The following is an 18,314-nucleotide window of genomic DNA, read 5'->3' on the forward strand; positions in this document are numbered from 1 at the left end:
TGCTGTGACACTCATATATTTAACTCAGGTGCTGTCCATTTATTCTGATCATCCTTGAGATGGTTCTACACCTTCATTTGAGTCCAGCTGTGTTTGATTATACTGATTGGGCTTGCTTAGGAAAGCCACACACCTGTCTATATAAGACCTTACAGCTCACAGTGCATGTCAGAGCAAATGAGACTCATGAGGTCAAAGGAACCGCCTGAAGAGCTCAGAGACAGAATTGTGGCAAGGCACAGATCTGGCCAAGGTTGCAAAAAAAATTCTGCTGCACTTAAGGTTCCTAAGAGCACAGTGGCCTCCATAATCCTTAAATGGAAGACGTTTGGGGCGACCAGAACCCTTTCTAGAGCTGGTCGTCTGGCCAAACTGAGCTATCGGGCGAGAAGAGCCTTGGTGAGAGAGGTAAAGAAGAACCCAAGGATCACTGTGGCTGAGCTCCAGAGAGGCAGTCGGGAGATGGGAGAAAGTTGTAGAAAGTCAACCATCACTCCACCTGTCAGGGCTTTATGGCAGAGTGGCCCTACGGAAGCCTCTCCTCAGTGCAAGACACATGAAAGCCTGCATAGAGTTTGCTAAAAAACACCTGAAGGACTCCAAGATGGTGAGAAATAAGATTCTCTGGTCTGATGAGACCAAGATAGAACTTTTTGGCCTTAATTCTAAGCGGTATGTGTGGAGAAAACCAGGCACTGCTCATCACCTGTCCAATACAGTCCCAACAGTGAAGCATGGTGGTGGCAGCATCATGCTGTGGGGGTGTTTTTCAGCTGCAGGGACAGGACGACTGGTTGCAATCAAGGGAAAGATTAATGCAGCCAAGTACAGGGATATCCTGGATAAAAACCTTCTCCAGAGTGCTCAGGACCTCAGACTGGGCTGAAGGTTTACCTTCCAACAAGACAATGACCCTAATCACACAGCTTAAATAACGAAGGAGTGGCTTCACAACAACTCCGTGACTTTTCTTGAATGGCCCAGCCAGAGCCCTGACTTAAACTCAATTGAGCATCTCTGGAGAAACCTAAAAATGGCTGTCCACCAATGTTTACCATCCAACCTGACAGAACTGGAGAGGATCTGCAAGGAGGAATGGCAGAGGATCCCCAAATCCAGGTGTGAAAATCTTGTTTCATCTTTCCCAAAAAGACTCATGGCTGTATTAGATCAAAAGGGTGCTTCTACTAAATACTGAGTAAAGGGTCTGAATACTTAGGACCATGTGATATTTCAGTTTTTCTTTTTTAATAAATCTGAAAAATGTCAACAATTCTGTGTTTTTCTGCTGTCAATATGGGGTGCTGTGTGTACATTATTAGCAAATGGCTGCAATATAACAAAGAGTGAAAAATGTAAGGGGGTCTGAATACTTCCCCACTGTAATAAACGAACTGTAAAAAGGATATACAAAACAGAATCTTGTTAACAGACATTATATACATTATATTAGAAATCATTCTCATGTAAGGGCAGCCCCCTTCCCCTTTTAAAAGCAATCTGCAATGTCGCCTCCTCCCTGCCTAATTTAACCCTGAAAGTGCTAAAACACAGCACCACACCATGTGCATTGTACACAGTTGCAGGGCGGTTGCAGAATGACCCTATACACCTAAACAATTTAATGTTTGCCACAAAGCATTTCAGCCACAGCCATGGTACGTGTACAGCCCTGAGCATCTGCATGCCCTTCTTTAGATTGGCGGTAAAACATGGCTCAACTGCCTGCTTTTATTGCCCCCTGTGTGAACGAGCATTTTGTTTCTTTTTATATTGTCATTATAGTTTATATGTTTACAGATAAAATATACATTTATTTCAGCCACGTGCATAATAACAGCCTTACAGGAATTTGTCCACTATCTTTGCTACAGGTTGGCATGTAAAGCTCCCTGCACAGCCTCTTCAGAAACAGTTATGCACTACTGTCTGCTTGCCACTGGCTGGCACTGCCCCTACCTTTACCCTGCCTTTTGTGTATATGATTGCAAATCAGTATGTTTGGAGATGGAACCTGCCCCTCCTCCATTTCTTCCCTCCTTCTATTCACTGCTTCAGCATCCCACTCACATCTTCCGGGGAGAAAAGAGGGAGAGTACAGCCTGCAGTGCCAATGAAGGAGGGCAGTGTGGGTGTCAATGAGGGATTGGACTTCGCATCAGGATATAAAAGACTAAAGGTATAATGGTTTCACACATCCACCTGCACACATGACACATCCTTCCTATGTTGCACACAGAAGACAGAACAATTGCAGCTGTAAGGAGAGCCTAAAGGTACTGTATACTGTTAGGGGTATATTTAATGGCTTAGTGAATGGGAGGTTGTTTGTTATATAGACTATCTACAGCAAATGGTTAACAAGGTCTATGAAATAGATGTCTTAGGCCTTGTCTATAGATGTATATTGGATCTCTGTACGCTAATATGCAACAGGGGAAATCGTTGGCTTTAAAGGAAGAAATATGTTGTAGTCAGAAGCGACATTATGTTAAAAAATAATATCATGTTTCACTTGACAATCCAACAATCTGAGCAAAAAAAGATTAATTTTACCCACAAGTAGGGTTGAAGGATGAAAGTCTTTTTTTTCTGTACATAGCTAGCTGTAATGTTACAGAATACATCTAAAGAAGCTTCATTATCAGCCTGTGTTAGAGCTGTAAGCTTTAGAAGATCCATGCACAGAGCTACACATTGCTGTTTGGCTGACATTTTCTGTATATATTTCCTTATCCAGGACAAATATTTACCCACTTGCAATGTAAAAATGCATTCGGTTTGCCTTATTTATATAAAGCTAACCTCGTATGTTTTTGTGTGGTTGAATCATCATTTCTCATTTTCATTTGTGTTGCTAATGTGGGAGAATCTCACTTTTAACCAAGACAGGGAGAATACGGACTCATAGATATTTTAAATGGGTAATACATTTTGCATATTTCTTTCCTCTGTAACACAGAAGGTCTTGCCTTGCATGCATTTGCCTGTCACTGTTCAATGTATGTGACATAATGTGGTGCCACATGTTGCAGGCCTCCATAATCATCAGACATTCACAGCAAATGATTGTGGGCTAATCTTAGAAGGTATAAGGCAGTGATGCATCATGCACATATCTCACATTCAAAAAGAAAAAGCAGAAAATGCATCCCTGCAACTCAACAATCATGTTCCTAGAATTGCTACATGACATGCAAAAAGAAAATAGTAGACATATCATTGGTGTGCTTTTCTTAAAAATAATACATTTTTGATGAAGGTAGTATTTTTTGGTCGAAATCAACAAACTGCTATTGTTGTTTTTGTCACGTATTTATTTTACTTGGTCACTGGCTCCTATCATTCCTCAATTCATGACATCATTCTGTGCAATATGTTTTATTACATCCCATTATTATTCTTCCATTACACACCAGGTCCTTGTCTTCATGCTGTACTAATGTCATATAAACCTTAATTGCATGTGAAATGCAACATTTATTTATATGTAGTTTGTCATGACAAAGGCTGTATATGCATATATACATTTCTGTTGTACTGGCTCTCTGCCCTGACAGGCCTCATTTGATGGCTGTTTCCATGGAAACGGCACATTTTCTATCTTCAGTTTTTGTGACAGGTCTGATGGTTTCTCACTGCTGTGTGAGACACATTCAGCACAAGATGGAGCTCCCCTCTCTTAGGTTCTCATGATTATGCCTGTATCCCTTTCTATTTTCCGTTAGTATGCCACCTTCTTTTATTTCCTTTTATATGCATTAGCTCATTAGCATTCGCAGTGACTGAGGAAAAAATTGTCAAATGTGAAAAATGATATGCCATGAATAATGTATTTGATTTGCAAAATGTGCATTTGCAATGAAAGTAATGTAAGGTGAATTGAAAACTAAGATATATGTAAAATATATAAGGCTGTGCTTAAAAAGGGGTGTAGTCCATATTCAGCAATCTGTAAAAGCCCTTTGTACCATCACACAGTATTGTCCCCACTGTTCAGCATAATTAGTTTAAAACATATACAGCAATCACAGAAAAGCACATCTACATTACTATATACAGCACAAAGAGAGCAAAAAAAAAAAAAAAAAATGGACATGAACATGGCAAGGGCGGAGTCAAAACATAAACCTCTTGAATAGGAGAGACACACACGGCTAGCTTTGCATATACAACTGTGATCTTTATTTTAAGTGTACTGTATGTAACTCCAACAATGAATGTCCCTTATTTGTTCCCTTTTGGTCTGATAAATATACCATTAAAAGTGTTTTGTTATATTTGTTCGACATTTGCAAAAAATAGATGTCAATCCAGCCAGAAAACTTGTGAGCAAATAACTTCATGTACTCTCGGCCTCTGGTCTGTTATCAGTTAGCACTGTTCCCTTTTATCGCTATGTACTACAAAATACACCCCCCCCCCCCCTGTTATGGGCAAGAAGGTGTTATGTAGTCATAACAGTGTTATCTAGTACTAATATACTTGCTTTCCCATGGGGACAATGCTGCTCAGTTCAGTGGTCATCCTTGGACAGGAAGTGAGTTAATGGTAGGATTACCAGGTTAAAATGTAGGGGAAAAAAAATAATGCAAAAAAAAACAAAAAAAAACCGAATGCAGCCATCACATCTAAGGCCCGATAAACTTCTACCCTGTTTCCTCGAAAATAAGACCTAGCGTGATTGTCTGTGATGGCTGCAATATAAGCCCTAGCCCCCAAATAAGCCCTAGTTAAAGTTCTTGTAGGTCTTATTTTCAGGGTAGGGTTTATTTTCAGGGAAACAGGGTAGGGCTTATTTGGGGGTTATGGCTTATATTGCAGCCATCACTGACAGTCACGCTAGGTCTCATTTTTGGGGAAACAGGGTATATCAATTTATGTTCTTGGGTGTATACAGTATCTCACAAAAGTGAGTACAATCCTCACATTTTTGTAAATATTTTATTATATCTTTTCATGTGACAACTCTGAAGAAATGACACTTTGCTACAATGTAAAGTAGTGAGTGTACAGCTTGTATAACAGTGTAAATTTGCTGTCTCCTTAAAATAACTCAACACACAACCATTAATGTCTAAACTGCTGGCAACAAAAGTGAGTACACCCCTAAGTGAAAGTGTCCAAATTGGGCCCACTTAGCCATTTTCCCGCCCCGATGTCATGTGACTCGTTAGTGTTACAAGGTCTCAGGTGTGAATGGGGAGCAGGTGTGTTAAATTTGGTGTTAGCACTCTCACTCTCTCATACTGGTCACTGGAAGTTCAACATGGCACCTCATGGCAAAAAACTCTCTGAGGATCTGAAAAAAAAATTGTTGCTCTACATAAAGATGGCCTAGGCCAGGGGTAGGCAACCTTTTGAGCACAGTGTGCTGAAAAATGTTTTCAAAGAAATTGAGCATGCTGATTTTATAACAAAAAAATGTCAACTTCACACTCTCAATCACGAAAAGGATTTTTTATAAAGTAAATGCTGTAAACTACTTGAGTAGTAGTAAGAAATTAACATCCTGCGCTCTCACGCCTCAGATCACTGTCCCCTCTGCAAATCTGTTTCAGCACTGTACCCCCCTGCACATCTGCCCCACCACTATAACCCCCTGCACATCTGCCCCACCACTATAACCCCCTGCATATCTGCCCCACCACTGTAATCCCCTGCTTTTCTGTCCCACCACTGTAACCCCCTGCTCATCTGCCCCACCAATGTACCACCTTTCTCATTTGCCCCACCACTGTAACCCCCTGCACATCTGCCCCACCACTGTCTTACCCTGCACATCTGCCCCACCTCTGTAACCCCCTGCTCATCTGTCCCACTACTGTAACCCCCCTGTAGATCTGCCCCAGCACTGTACCACTCTGCTCTTCTGTCCCACCTCTCTAACTCCATGCACATCTGCTCCACCGCCATACCCCCATACTCTTCTGTCTCACTGCTGAACCATCTTCTTATCTGTCCTAACACTGAACTTATCTGCTCATCTGCCCCACCTCTGCACCCCCTGCTCATCTGTCCTACCACTGTAACCCCCTGCTCATTTGCCCCACCAATGTTCCCCCTTTCTCATCTGCCCCACCACTGTACCTCCCTGCACATCTGCTCTACCGGCGTACCCCCATGCTCTTCTGTCTCACCGCTGAACCATCCTCTCATCTGTCCTAACACTGAACTTTCTGCTCATCTGCCCCACCACTGTAACCCCCTTTCTCATCTGCCCCACCACTGTACCTCCTTCACATCTGCCCCACCTCCGTACCCTTGCTTCTCTGCCCCACCACTGTAACCCCCTTTCTCCGCTGCCCCGCCACTGTACCCCCCTGTGCATCTGCCCTACCTCTGTGCCTCCTGCTCCTTTGCCCAACCACTGTAACCCCCTGCTCATCTGTTTCACCAATGCACCTCTTTTCCCATCTGCCCCACCGCTGTATCCCCCCTGCTCTTCTGTCCCACTGCTGAACCCTCTTCTCATCTGGCCCAACACTGAACACCCCCTTCTAATCTGTCCCACCACTGTAACCCCCTGCTCATCGGCCCCATCATTGTACCCCCTGCTTTTCTGTCCCACCGCTGAACTCTCCTCTCATCCCTCCCCCCACTGTACCTCCTGCACATCTGCTCCACCACTGTATCCCCCTGCTTTTCTGTCCCACCACTGTAACCCCCCTGCTCATCTGCCACATCAATGTACCCCTTTTCGCATCTGTCCCACCACTGTACCTCCCTGCACATCTGCTCCACCGCCGTATTCCCATGCTCTTCTGTCTCACTACTGAATCACCTTCTCATATGTCCTAACACTGAACCCATCTGCTCATCTGCCCCACCACTGTAACCCGCTTTCCTCATCTGCCCCACCAATGTACCTCCTGCACATCTGTCTCACCTCTGTGCCCCCCCCCCGCTCATCTGCCCCAACACTGAATCCCCCTACTCATCCGTCCCACCATTGTAACCCCCTTCTCATCTGGCCCAACACTGAACCCAAAATAAAAGAAAAGAAGTCTTGCGAGCCACAATAACCTTATGCCTTACTACAGAAATAAACGATATGAAAAAAATCTATATATACATATCCAGCTGCAAACGCAAGTCACGTATTCATAGCCGTGCATTAAGTATAGATAAGGAAATACGCTGCGCTTAGATATGAGACTATATATGCATTCACCTTATCAATATAAAAGTTCCTAGTACCTATATTTCAAATCCCAAAACCAAACCATATACCCAAAAATTAGTGCTATTATATATCCCATCCAAAAGCACAATGTGCCAAATATTGAATGGTCCTGTATAATTAAATATATTGTGCTAATGAATATCACTCCAAATATATTGCGATTATGGTAAGCAATCTTAATCATACATGAAAAAATATAAATAAAAAGTTCATATACTGGTAGAGAAATAAGAAACTATAAAACGTGCCTAAAATTTATATCAAAGTGTCATATATATATACAATCCAAAGTGCAATGTGCTAATAATAGTGATGAGTAGCGAAAAAAGCAAAAAATTATAGTAAATAATCCTTAAGGTGATAATAGTCCTTTAAATGTGAAAAAATCCTCCAAGACTGTGTCACACAGCGATGTGTAGTGGGAAAAAATCCAAAGGTGAACTACAGTGCTTATAAAAACCAAATCGTTGAACCACGGTGCCCAGATGTGCCTTGGTGACCCCCCAAAGTGGTTACGCTCACCTCAGAGCGTGTGACACAGGGTCTAGCTGTGTCCAAACACGCTTTGGAGCCACCCCTGGGCTCAGTATCAGGACACCAGAAGATCTCCCACCAGGTTCCTTAAGATTCCATGGGCATCAAACCATCAAACCAAAAAAGAGAGAAGGGACTGCATGGTGTAATATCGCCAAAACTTTTAATATTAATGTGTATAAAACAATCCCCACAATGGGGTACTCACATTGTGCAGGTGCTTAATGTGCACCAAACAGTAAAAAGCAGGGTGTAAAACGAGTGCTGCTATCCGACTTGCTGTGGGTTGTTAGAGGTTCCCAGCCCAGCTCCGTGTTGCTCGCTCCATCCTGGCCCCATCTGCTCATCTGCCCCACCACTGTAACCCGCTTTCCTCATCTGCCCCACCAATGTACCTCCTGCACATCTGTCTCACCTCTGTGCCCCCCCCCCCCCCGCTCATCTGCCCCAACACTGAATCCCCCTACTCATCCGTCCCACCATTGTAACCCCCTTCTCATCTGGCCCAACACTGAACCCCCCTGCTCATCTACCCCATCACTGTACCCCCTGCTCATCTGCCCCATCACTGTACCCCCTGCTCATCTGTCCCACTGCTGAACCCTCTTCTCATCTCTTCCACCACGGTACCTCCCTGCACATCTGCCCCACCGCTGTACCCTCCTGCTCTTTTGTCCCACCTCTGAACCCCTCCTGCTCATTTTCTCCACCGCTGTACCCTCCTGCTCATCTATGATATGCGTGCTATGCAGAGTGGTGAAAGGAAGCAGAGATGAGATACATCTATCTGTCCTGGCATACTCATCCTGCTGATCCACCTCTCGCATCCAGCACACATACAAGTGTCTGGAATGGATGCCCAATGATGAGCTCAGGTCAGGGGCATTTTCTGAAAGCAGTAGGCCTGTGTGCAGGATCATATGTTGGGCCCCCGCAGCTGAGAAAAAGTGTGGCGCTCTGCGCCGCAGCAAAAGTTGGGTGTGATTGTCATTGCGCTGAATACTGGCTGTGGCTTAAAGGGACACAGAGTTCAGGAGTTCAGTAGTTAGTGACACAAAGGTTCAGGAATAATTTCAACAAAGTTCCCAGTAGCTTAACAGTAATTCCACAAACTGCCACCTGATTGTGGTTTTCTCAATCACAGTGAAATCCCTTCTTTCTGAGATTGGTAGTGGAAACCAAGCGAGTAATCTTCCTCCAGATAGTAGACAGGGCAAGCAGGATTTTGAGTGGCTTTAGCAGTGGCCAATGACAGTCCTCCTCCTCCTGGAAACAGGGATCACCCCCCCCCCCCAGCAGAACTGCACCCAATCTTTTCCCCATCACAAAAGCTGACAATTGCAGCTATAGTTAGAGAACAAAACAATGTTTCCCATCTTTTACAATGTGGGGGGGCACAGTGCCTCCCCTTCAGTGCAGGTGCAGCGTGGGGGGTCAGCCTGCCATTGCTCAGACCATACACCGCACACTGCATCAAATTGGTCTGCATAGCTGTTGTCCCAGAAGGAAGCCTCTTCTAAAGATGATGCACAAGAAAGCCCGCAAACAGTTAGCTGAAGACAAGCAGACTAAGGACATGGATTAGTGGAACCATGTCCTATGGTATGATGAGACCAAGATAAACTTATTTGGTTCAGATGCTGTCAAGTGTGTGTGGCTGCAACCAGGTGAAGAGTACAAAGACAAGTGTGTCTTGCCTACAGTCAAGCATGGTGATGGGAGTGTCATGGTCTGGTGCTGCCGGCACTTGGGAGCTACAATTCATTGAGAGAACCACGAATGCCAACATGTACTGTGACATACTGATTCCCTCCCTTCAGAGAATGGGCCGCAGGTATCCAACATGATAACGACCCCAAAAATACCTACAAGACGACCACTGCCTTGCTAAAGAAGCTGAGGGTAAAGGGGATGGCCCGGCCAAGCATGTCTCCAGACCTAAACCCTATTGAGCATCTGTGGGACATCCTCAAACGGAAGGTGGAGGAGCGCAAGATCTCTAACATCCACAAGTGGAAGAGGACTCCAGTGGAAACCTGTGAAACTCTGGTGAACTCCATGCCCAAGAGGGTTAAGGCAGTGCTGGAAAATAATTGTGGCCACACAAAATATTGACACTTTGGGCCCAATTTGGACATTTTTACTTAGGGGTGAACTCACTTTTGTTGCCAGCGGTTTAGATGTTAATGGCTGTCTGTTGAATTATTTTGAGGGGACAGCAAATTTACACTGTTATACAAGCCTTACACTCACTACTTTACATTGTAGCAAAGTGTAATTTCTTCAGTGTTGTCACATGAAAAGATATAATAAATTATTTACAAAAATGTGAGAGGTGTACTCACTTTTGTGAGATACTATATATATGCTTTAATATGAAGCAGCATATATATATATATACAGGCAGTCCCCTAGTTACAAACATTCGACTTACAAACGACTTCTATTTACAAATGGAGGGAGACAACAGGAAGTGAGAGGAAATCTACCCCTAGGAAGGGAAACTCACTCCTGTAATGGGCCGTACACACGATAGGATTTTCCGACAACAAATGTTGGATGTGAGCTTGTTGTCCGACCGTGTGTATGCTCCATAGAACATTTGTTGTTGGAATTTCCACCAACAAATGTTTGAGAGCAGATTCTCAGATTTTCCGACAACAAGAGTTGCTGTCGGAAATTACGAGCATGTGGACACAATTCGGACGCACAAAAGTCCACGCATGCTCTGAATCAAGCAGAAGAGCCGCACTGGCTATTGAACTTCATTTTACTTGGCTTGTCGTACGTGTTGTACGTCAGCGCGTTCTTGACGTTCGGAATTTCCGACAACATTTGTGTGACCGTGTGTATGCAAGACAAGTTTGAGCCAACATCCTTTGGAAAAAAATCCACGATTTTGTTGTCGGAAAATCCTATCGTGTGTACATAGCATAAGAGTTATTATGGGAAAAATGTACCTCCACTGATGCTTTATCATCAAGGCTTGTTTCCACAACAACCCAAAATTTTCTAAATCCAATTGTCATTGGGACAGAAAGTGAGGTGAAATCTTCTGAACAAGGGCACAGACAGCAAAACAAATGTTGCAGGAGTGTTAACCCTTCCCTATGCTATCCAAAAAGCTTAAAAATATTTTTTTTGGGTTGGAGCTACACTCAACAATTGCACCTGTTCCAGCTTACAAACAGATTCAACTTAAGAACAAACCTACAGACCCTTGTTTGTAACCCGGGGACCACCTGTACACAGGTGAATGACTTTTTGTAACTAAATTGTAAAGCATACAGCTGTCAACTGGACACCACTATGAGAAAAACTCTCAATATGAAAGTATATTCACTTTATTAAATACAAACATGAATAAAAATTTTATTGAAAAAGCAATTAATTACAAAGCTAGGGGGCACTCGCGAGCAGCAAACCAAGATGGCCACATGCTAATCCGGTTCCTCGCTGCCCGGCTCCTTACCATCCAGAAGCGCCGGCTGATGAAGCCCTATACAACAGCACTTCTCAGTCACTGAATCCGCTACCGCTGGGAATCCCCCTTTAAATGATCTTTCTTCTATCAAGGCCGCTCCCAAACGGTGACCACCACGGAAGAAGCCAGGACCATCCTGGCTTCATAGCCCACCTGGATCCACGGTATCCTTACTCTCCTTCCAATTTTCCTGGTGGATCCTGGGATAAAGCTGCAGGCAACAAACGTTCCCTCCCTCGCACCCCATCTACGTCAGGTTCAGATCAGACCTGGGGTGAATCCTACCTTCAACAGGTATCTGTCTTCTACTTTTTCTCCACGTTCGACTGGGCCTCCCACCCATGGTGGGCCACGTACTTATCGTGGCCTGGAGGTTAAAATTCTACCTCTCAACACCTTCTTATTTTTTCCCTGATTTTTTGAGACTTGGGACCCCCAGCCACTGAAATCCTTGACTGGAGCCCCAGGTGTATTATCCTTGAGACGGCTCTATTAAGTTCATAATGTCTGCTACCCACCTCACCAACTCCCTGTTTGAGCCGTCTTCCGGACAGCCATTGTGAGCTTTCTCAAGCAGACCGGTCTTCCAACCCTAGGTCAGCAGTTTTTGCATTGAACTCTCCCTCAATTCTTCGGGATGGAACCCATGTTCCTCCTAGCTGACCTCCCAACTACCTTCTGGTTGGATTACCCCCCTGTATTATTCAGAGATCAATATCGGTCACTTTACCCAAGCTGACTCTCTTTACTGTGGCTCTGAGAGTGACTTGCATACACAAACTTTTCCACTTTTTTCTCCCTACCTTCATGCTTTCTATTATCCTCCCTTTCCCCTCCCACCTCCCTAAATCCTGCAGGCTGGGCCCCCTATCAATCTGGCTGCCCTCTTTTATCCCGCACTCCCTGGGTCCTAGCACTTATTACACTAGCTTGCCACCTCTCCTCCATCATGGCTAACGAGCCCCTGAAGATCTATTCGCAAAATATACATGGGTTCAATGCCTCTAGCAAGACATCAAAGGTTTTACACCATCTTTGGACTAATCGTATTGATATAGCCTGTTTGCAAGAGACCAGTTCTCCTCTTCCTCCTCACCTCGGTTCCTCTCCCTGCATTACCCTCAACTTTTATCTGGCTTCGGCCCCTGAGAAACACTGTGGGATACTGATTGCCTTCCACCACAACTTGGTTTTCTCATGCTTTAAAGAGATTGCTGACCCCAATGGCAGATATCTCATCCTCGTGGGCAACCCCAATGGCCAAGAGGTTACTTTGGCGAACTACTACGCCCCCAACCGGTTTCAGGATACATTTTTTTCCCACCTTCTTCGGGTAATCAACCAACATAGCAAAGGCATTGTGCTTCTGGGAGACTCAAACGTCGCCCTTGATTCCGCTGCTGACTGGCGATACGTGTCGCACGTGCCCCCTTCTCACAGTTCTTCCTTGGAAGCTCACATGGGCATGCTCTTTCAGTCACATGGTTTGGTTGATGCCTGGAGGGAACTTCACCCCAGAGGCAGAGACTTCCCATTTTAATTTTGTATCGATTCGTGCTATCTTGCTCATAGACAGAATCACTATCCCGGCCTCCTCGTGGTCGGATCACGAACCGGTGGTGCTTCTCTAACACTTTAAGTCTACATCGTCCTTCTGTCAGGGCTGGCTCAGCCCTTCCTTCTCTGAGCTGGCCGCTCAGCTGTCGGCTAATTGCCAGCTATCATCTCTCTCCACAGTTAACCAGCTGTTGTGGATCTGCTTGTCAGTCCCGCCTACTTAAAGATCTTCACTTCATTTCTGCCTTCACCTTGGTCACATCACAAGAAACCATCTCCTGCGTTCCTGTTTAAAGACTGGCTTTGCTGACATCCCTTCTGGCTCCTTATCCTGCTTGCTGTTCCTCTACTTGGATCCCTGACTTCTGGCCTGGTTGATTACCCGATCTGGTTACTGAACTCTGGCTTGGCTGATTACCCGATCTGGTTACTGAACTCTGGCTTGGCTGATTACCGATCTAGTTACTGAACTCTGGCTTGGCTGACTACCCAATCCGGTTACTGGACTCTGGCTATGCTTTGACTAAGCTTACTCTATTTACCTTTTTATTTTTATTAATAAACAAGTGTGATTTTACTGTACTTCTGTCTCGGTCTGGTTCGTGGTTTCTGGCACCTTCTTATCGCTGGCCACTCAATGAGTCCCTCCTTTCCTCACAGGATACTTGTCTTGAGATCCAGTCGCAATTCAAGAACTTTTTCTCAGAGAACGAGGGTTCAGTGACCTCCATAGTCTCTCTATGGGAAGTGCACAAGGTCACCCTTCGAGGCCAATTAATTCAACTGGCCTCGGTTTGGAAACGAGAAGGGGAGCAGAGGATACGAGGCCTCTCTTCTCAACTGGCCCTGGCAGATGAAGCATGGAAATCCAGGCCCCCAGCCTCCACCAGGAGGGCCTGGAACTCTTTAACTGCCGAGCTAGACCTTCTTGCCACTGAAAGAGCTGAAAAAGCTCTGAGATGGACCAAGTATTGAATTATGTTGGCCGTTCCCATGTCTCGATCTGTCTCCATATAGGCAACGGGAGCATCACATCTGATCCAGTAAAAATTGCCTTTTCCTTCGCTAACTTCTTTTCCTCTCCTTACAATCCACTGTCCCCTTTCTCCACTGACCTAGCAGACCAATTCTTCCACAATCTCCATATTCCACCTCTCACTATTCTGCCCAAGAAGTGCTAAATGCTGCAATCTCCGAAGCAGAGGTCGCGCAAGCTATTAAGTCAATACGCACCTCCAAGGCTCCAGGTCCAGATGGCTTTTCAGGTCTATTTCCTTCCTGCTAATTCTGCACTTAACAGCTTTATTTAACTGTCTGAAACAGGGTTCTCTGCCTGCTCCGGAAACGTTGAAAGCGCATATAGCTATGATCCCTTAAACTAAAGAAGATACTCTAGACCCGAAGGCCTTCAGGTCAATCACCTTGATGAATGAAGACGTGAAACTCCTGGGGAACCATCTAGGTACTCGCATCACTAAATATTTACACTCCCTTATTCACAGGGACTGGCTTTGTCCCTGAGCACCAAGCAGGGGACAATGTCCGCAAGGTGGCCCACTTAATACACCTGCTCTAACACTGCAAGATCCCAGGCTTCCATCTTTCACTTAACATTTTTCAAGACTTTGACTCGTTATCCTGGGTTTACTTGCATTACGTTTTGGAGTGGTGGGGGTTTGGGGAATCAATCCTCCAATAGATCTCTGCCCTCTACTCCTCCCCTTCTGCCAATGTTACCTATGCTTGTCAGCTTTCCACTCCTTTCTCAATCTATCGAAGGAACAGGCAGGGATGTCCCTTATCGCCAACTCTATTCATCCTGGCCCTTGAGCCCTGGCTATAGCTCTTAGGGACGGTCCCAGTATTTCTGGTAGTCAATACGAGGGTGTCCACCATTAACGGACGATGCACTCCTGACCCTGACCAACCCTCTGAGGACTCTACCCAACCTTCAGTACCTTCTTTCCTGTTTTTCGTCCCTCTCTGGTCTCCGGATCAATCCCCACAAGACTATCACTTTGAATATTACCTTATCATCTTCCACTGTGTCCCAGTTACAATCCTTCTTCCCGTACCACTGGAACTCCTCCTCCCTGGACTATTTAGGCATCAAACTAACTCCTTACGCATCCTCTTTGCCACTATTTACTACACTTTGTTACGATTGCTTACACCCTTAATGCAATTGTGGCGGCTTCTCTCTTTATCCTGGATAGACGATGTAGTCAATATGACTATCTTCCCCAAAGTAATATACTATTTCTGAACCCTCCCTGTCCACGTCCCCTTCTTTTTTTCTACGTTTACTTCAGAGCAGAATCCTATCTTTCATCTGTGCCTACCAACGCCCTAGGGTTTCATGTTCCTAATATGGAAAAATATTACCAGGTTGCTCAGATTTCTCAACTGAGTTTACCCCACGTGACTTCGAATGTCCCATAGTGGCTACTCCTAGAACTTCCTAACTGCGCTCCAATTCCTGTCTCTGCCTTACTGTGGCTTCTTCATAAACTTCGCCCCCTACCCTTAGCCCCCTTATGCGTCACAGTTTGAAACTCTGGCCTTATGTCCCCTTTCATTACGCTACTCCCCCTTTTCAACAACCCTCTATTTCCACCGGGCTTTGCCCAACCGGGTTCTTTCTCCTGGTGGTTGACCCACGGTTCACGGGAGGTCTGTCACTTCCTTTCATTCCGCACTTTCCCTTCCTGGCCCTCTCTCCAGGAAACTCCTGAGGCACCGCCAGCGGAAATTTTTTGCTATGTCCAACTGCACCATTGGATGTCTTCGCTAAGACACAACTCCTCTTACCCCTTCCAAAAAAGCGCAACCTGGCGATCTCTATTAATTTAGAGGAATAGAGCAAAGCCTGGTCCTCCTTCAACACAGCTACCCTAGATGCTGCATACAAAGTTCTCCTAAGATGATATTGGGTCCTGGCCCATATAGCATGCTCAAACCCATCCTATAGTGAAAGGGGGTGCTTCAGGGGTTGAGGCCAACGAGGAGAAGTTGTCCACACCTGGTGGTCTTAAATCTGTCTAACGGGGTTTTGGTCCAGGGTGTTTGGGCTCCTCTATTCCTTGTTTCACATGCAAATTTGCAAGGATGCTAAAGTGGCCTTATTGCTGTGCCGACTCAGGGATTGTTTTCATACTAACAAAAGTTGGCAACTTACCTGTTCATAGCCGATAAACAGGTGATCGCCAGAGCCTGGAAGAAGCCTTCTGTTCCGTTTGCCATGGTGAAGAGCATTTTGACTGACCCTATGATTAATGAAAAAATGTCTAGCATCCTACTTGACACTCATTCTAAATTTCACAAAGTATTGTCGCCCAGGTGGTTTTATGCTCTCCCCATCCTGCATCCAGTCTGGGCCTCTCCTAATTGTCTCTACATAATTCCTCCCCCCTTCTCATCCCCCCCCCCCCCCTGTTTTTCCTCTTTTTTTCCATTTTTTTTCTTTTTTTGCAAGCTGAGGTGGGGCATAGGATTACCCTCAGTCTCACCTTTCTGTGGTATGACCCTAAGTCCAGCCTGCAGGACTCCTCTTTTTTGCAAGTTGAGATGGGGCATAGGATTACCCTCAGTCTCACCTTTCTGTGGTACTAGCTTAAGTCCAGCCTGCAGGACTCCTCCTTCCCCCTCACCCTTCTTCTCCCCCCCCATTCTCATCCCCCCCCCCCCCCCCCCATTTTTCCTCTTTTTTCCATATTTTTTTTCTTTTTTGCAACCTGAGATGGGGCATAGGATTACCCTCAGTCTCACCTTTCTTGTGCTACAAACCTAAGTCCACGGACCTAGGGGATTTCTGTGGACTTGCGGCTAACGTCTCTAGGTCATAATTATTGCATTTACCCTACTGAATTATTAGATCGTGAATGTTCCCAATCACTTTCTTAACTTTACTTATCCGTATCAAGTCCCCTGAGGGGGTATCCAGTAGAGTTGCACATTTATTATTTCTAGCTGCAAACTAGTGCACCTGAACCATTGGCTCCCTTAGTAGGCCCTAGGGGCCAATGTGACATATGTGGACCTTTGGCTTGTACCCCTAGATCGCTCAGTTTTGTATTTCCAAAAAATCTAGCTGATCACATTTTTGCCCATGTCTTTGTTTGATGTGCTGTATCCCAGCTCCACCCCCAAGGAAAAAAATATTTTGGTATTAATGTTTATGTCAAGCCCAAAACTCTGGGAAGAGTGGGGCAGGATTAGATTTCCTGGTGCATTTCTACTGCTATACAGGGCAATGTTAGGGAGATTTACCCTAATTTCCTGTCCTGCTGGCAATTCTTTCACCAGAAAGGAAGCATCGGGATATCTGCTACAGGGAGACAAGTACAAATCTGAGATGTACAAAATGTCTGTGTTGCGGTTACTTTCTGTCAGTCTAAAGCATCAGCATGACATGAAGTGAAGGCAAATCTCTGTAATGGAGCCCAGGAATAGAAGTAAAAAAAATTGACAGGGACTCTAACCATTTTCCATTCTATAGGCAAACTAAGAAAAAGTTTTGGATAGACATACATGTCTAAAATTATATCTTTAATATACAGTATCTCACAAAAGTGAATACACTCCTGACATTTTTGTAAATATTTTGTTATATCTTTTCATGTGATAACACTTAAGCTCTGGTAAACTCCATGCCCAAGAGGGTTAAGGCAGTGCTGCAAAATAATGGTGGCCACGCAAAATATTCACACTTTGGGCTCAATTTGGACATTTTCACTTAGGGGTGTACTCACTTTTGTTGCCAGCGGTTTAGACATTAATGGCTGTGTGTTGAGTTATTTTGAGGGGACAGCATATTTACACTGTTATAAAAGATGTACACTCACTACTTTATATTGTAGCAAAGTGTCATTTCTTCAGTGTTGTCACATGAAAAGATATAATAAAATATTTACAATAAAGGCAGGGGTGTACTCACTTTTGTGAGATACTGTATTTAATACTTATTTAATAAAAAAAAAACCTGACAGGCGTTCTAATTCCTCTATCCAAAACTCAAAAAAAAGGTTTGGATTTTAGTTATACTTTAAGCCTCTGGCACATGTTCCAGGCTGAGGCAGGGCCCAAGTGGAGAGACAATCTAACACACATCCTCTCCAGGGCAAAAGCCCAATAGGTACAGAACACTTTGGAAAGGTGACCCAAATATTTCTCATCTCCCAAACCACACCAAGGACCTCAGGGGTTGGTGGGGTCAGATACAGTACATATTTATAACTCAGCGATTATCCTTCTGACACTGAATTGTGGAACTTCTTCACAGTAACAGACAGGGGCAATCAACCCAATGAACTTACAAAAAAACTGCCTAGTCTAGAAAAAATTGATAGATGCTCAGGCTGGATACAGCCTAGCAACCAACACAATGAATTGAATTAGGGACACAACCACTTAGAGCAGTGTCCCTACGTACACAGCCTGTCATACTTTAACGTAAGTGTACAATTTGCTGTCTAATGGCGTTTTCACACTGATTCAGTGCAGTGTTCCCGCAGCACGGGTGCAGCACAGCGTACCCACGGTTTTTGTGCAGGT

General features: G+C 44.7%; 1 protein-coding gene across 3 annotated transcripts in view; it reads left to right on the forward strand.

The window, feature by feature from the left end:
- Positions 1-1,974: 1,974 nt before the first annotated feature.
- LRRN2 (leucine rich repeat neuronal 2) overlaps positions 1,975-18,314 on the forward strand; it is a 130,565-nt gene continuing 114,225 nt past the window's right edge. Inside the window, exon 1 of one of the 3 annotated variants that reach the window (XM_073615824.1) lies at positions 1,975-2,276. The gene's annotated coding sequence lies outside the window, so the exon portion shown is untranslated. The remainder of the gene's footprint in view (positions 2,277-18,314) is intronic. The other 2 variants (XM_073615825.1, XM_073615823.1) reach the window with 2 other exon arrangements.

The sequence above is a fragment of the Aquarana catesbeiana genome, linkage group LG02 (genome assembly GCF_042186555.1).
Source record: "Aquarana catesbeiana isolate 2022-GZ linkage group LG02, ASM4218655v1, whole genome shotgun sequence".
Taxonomy (NCBI): Eukaryota; Metazoa; Chordata; class Amphibia; order Anura; family Ranidae; genus Aquarana; species Aquarana catesbeiana.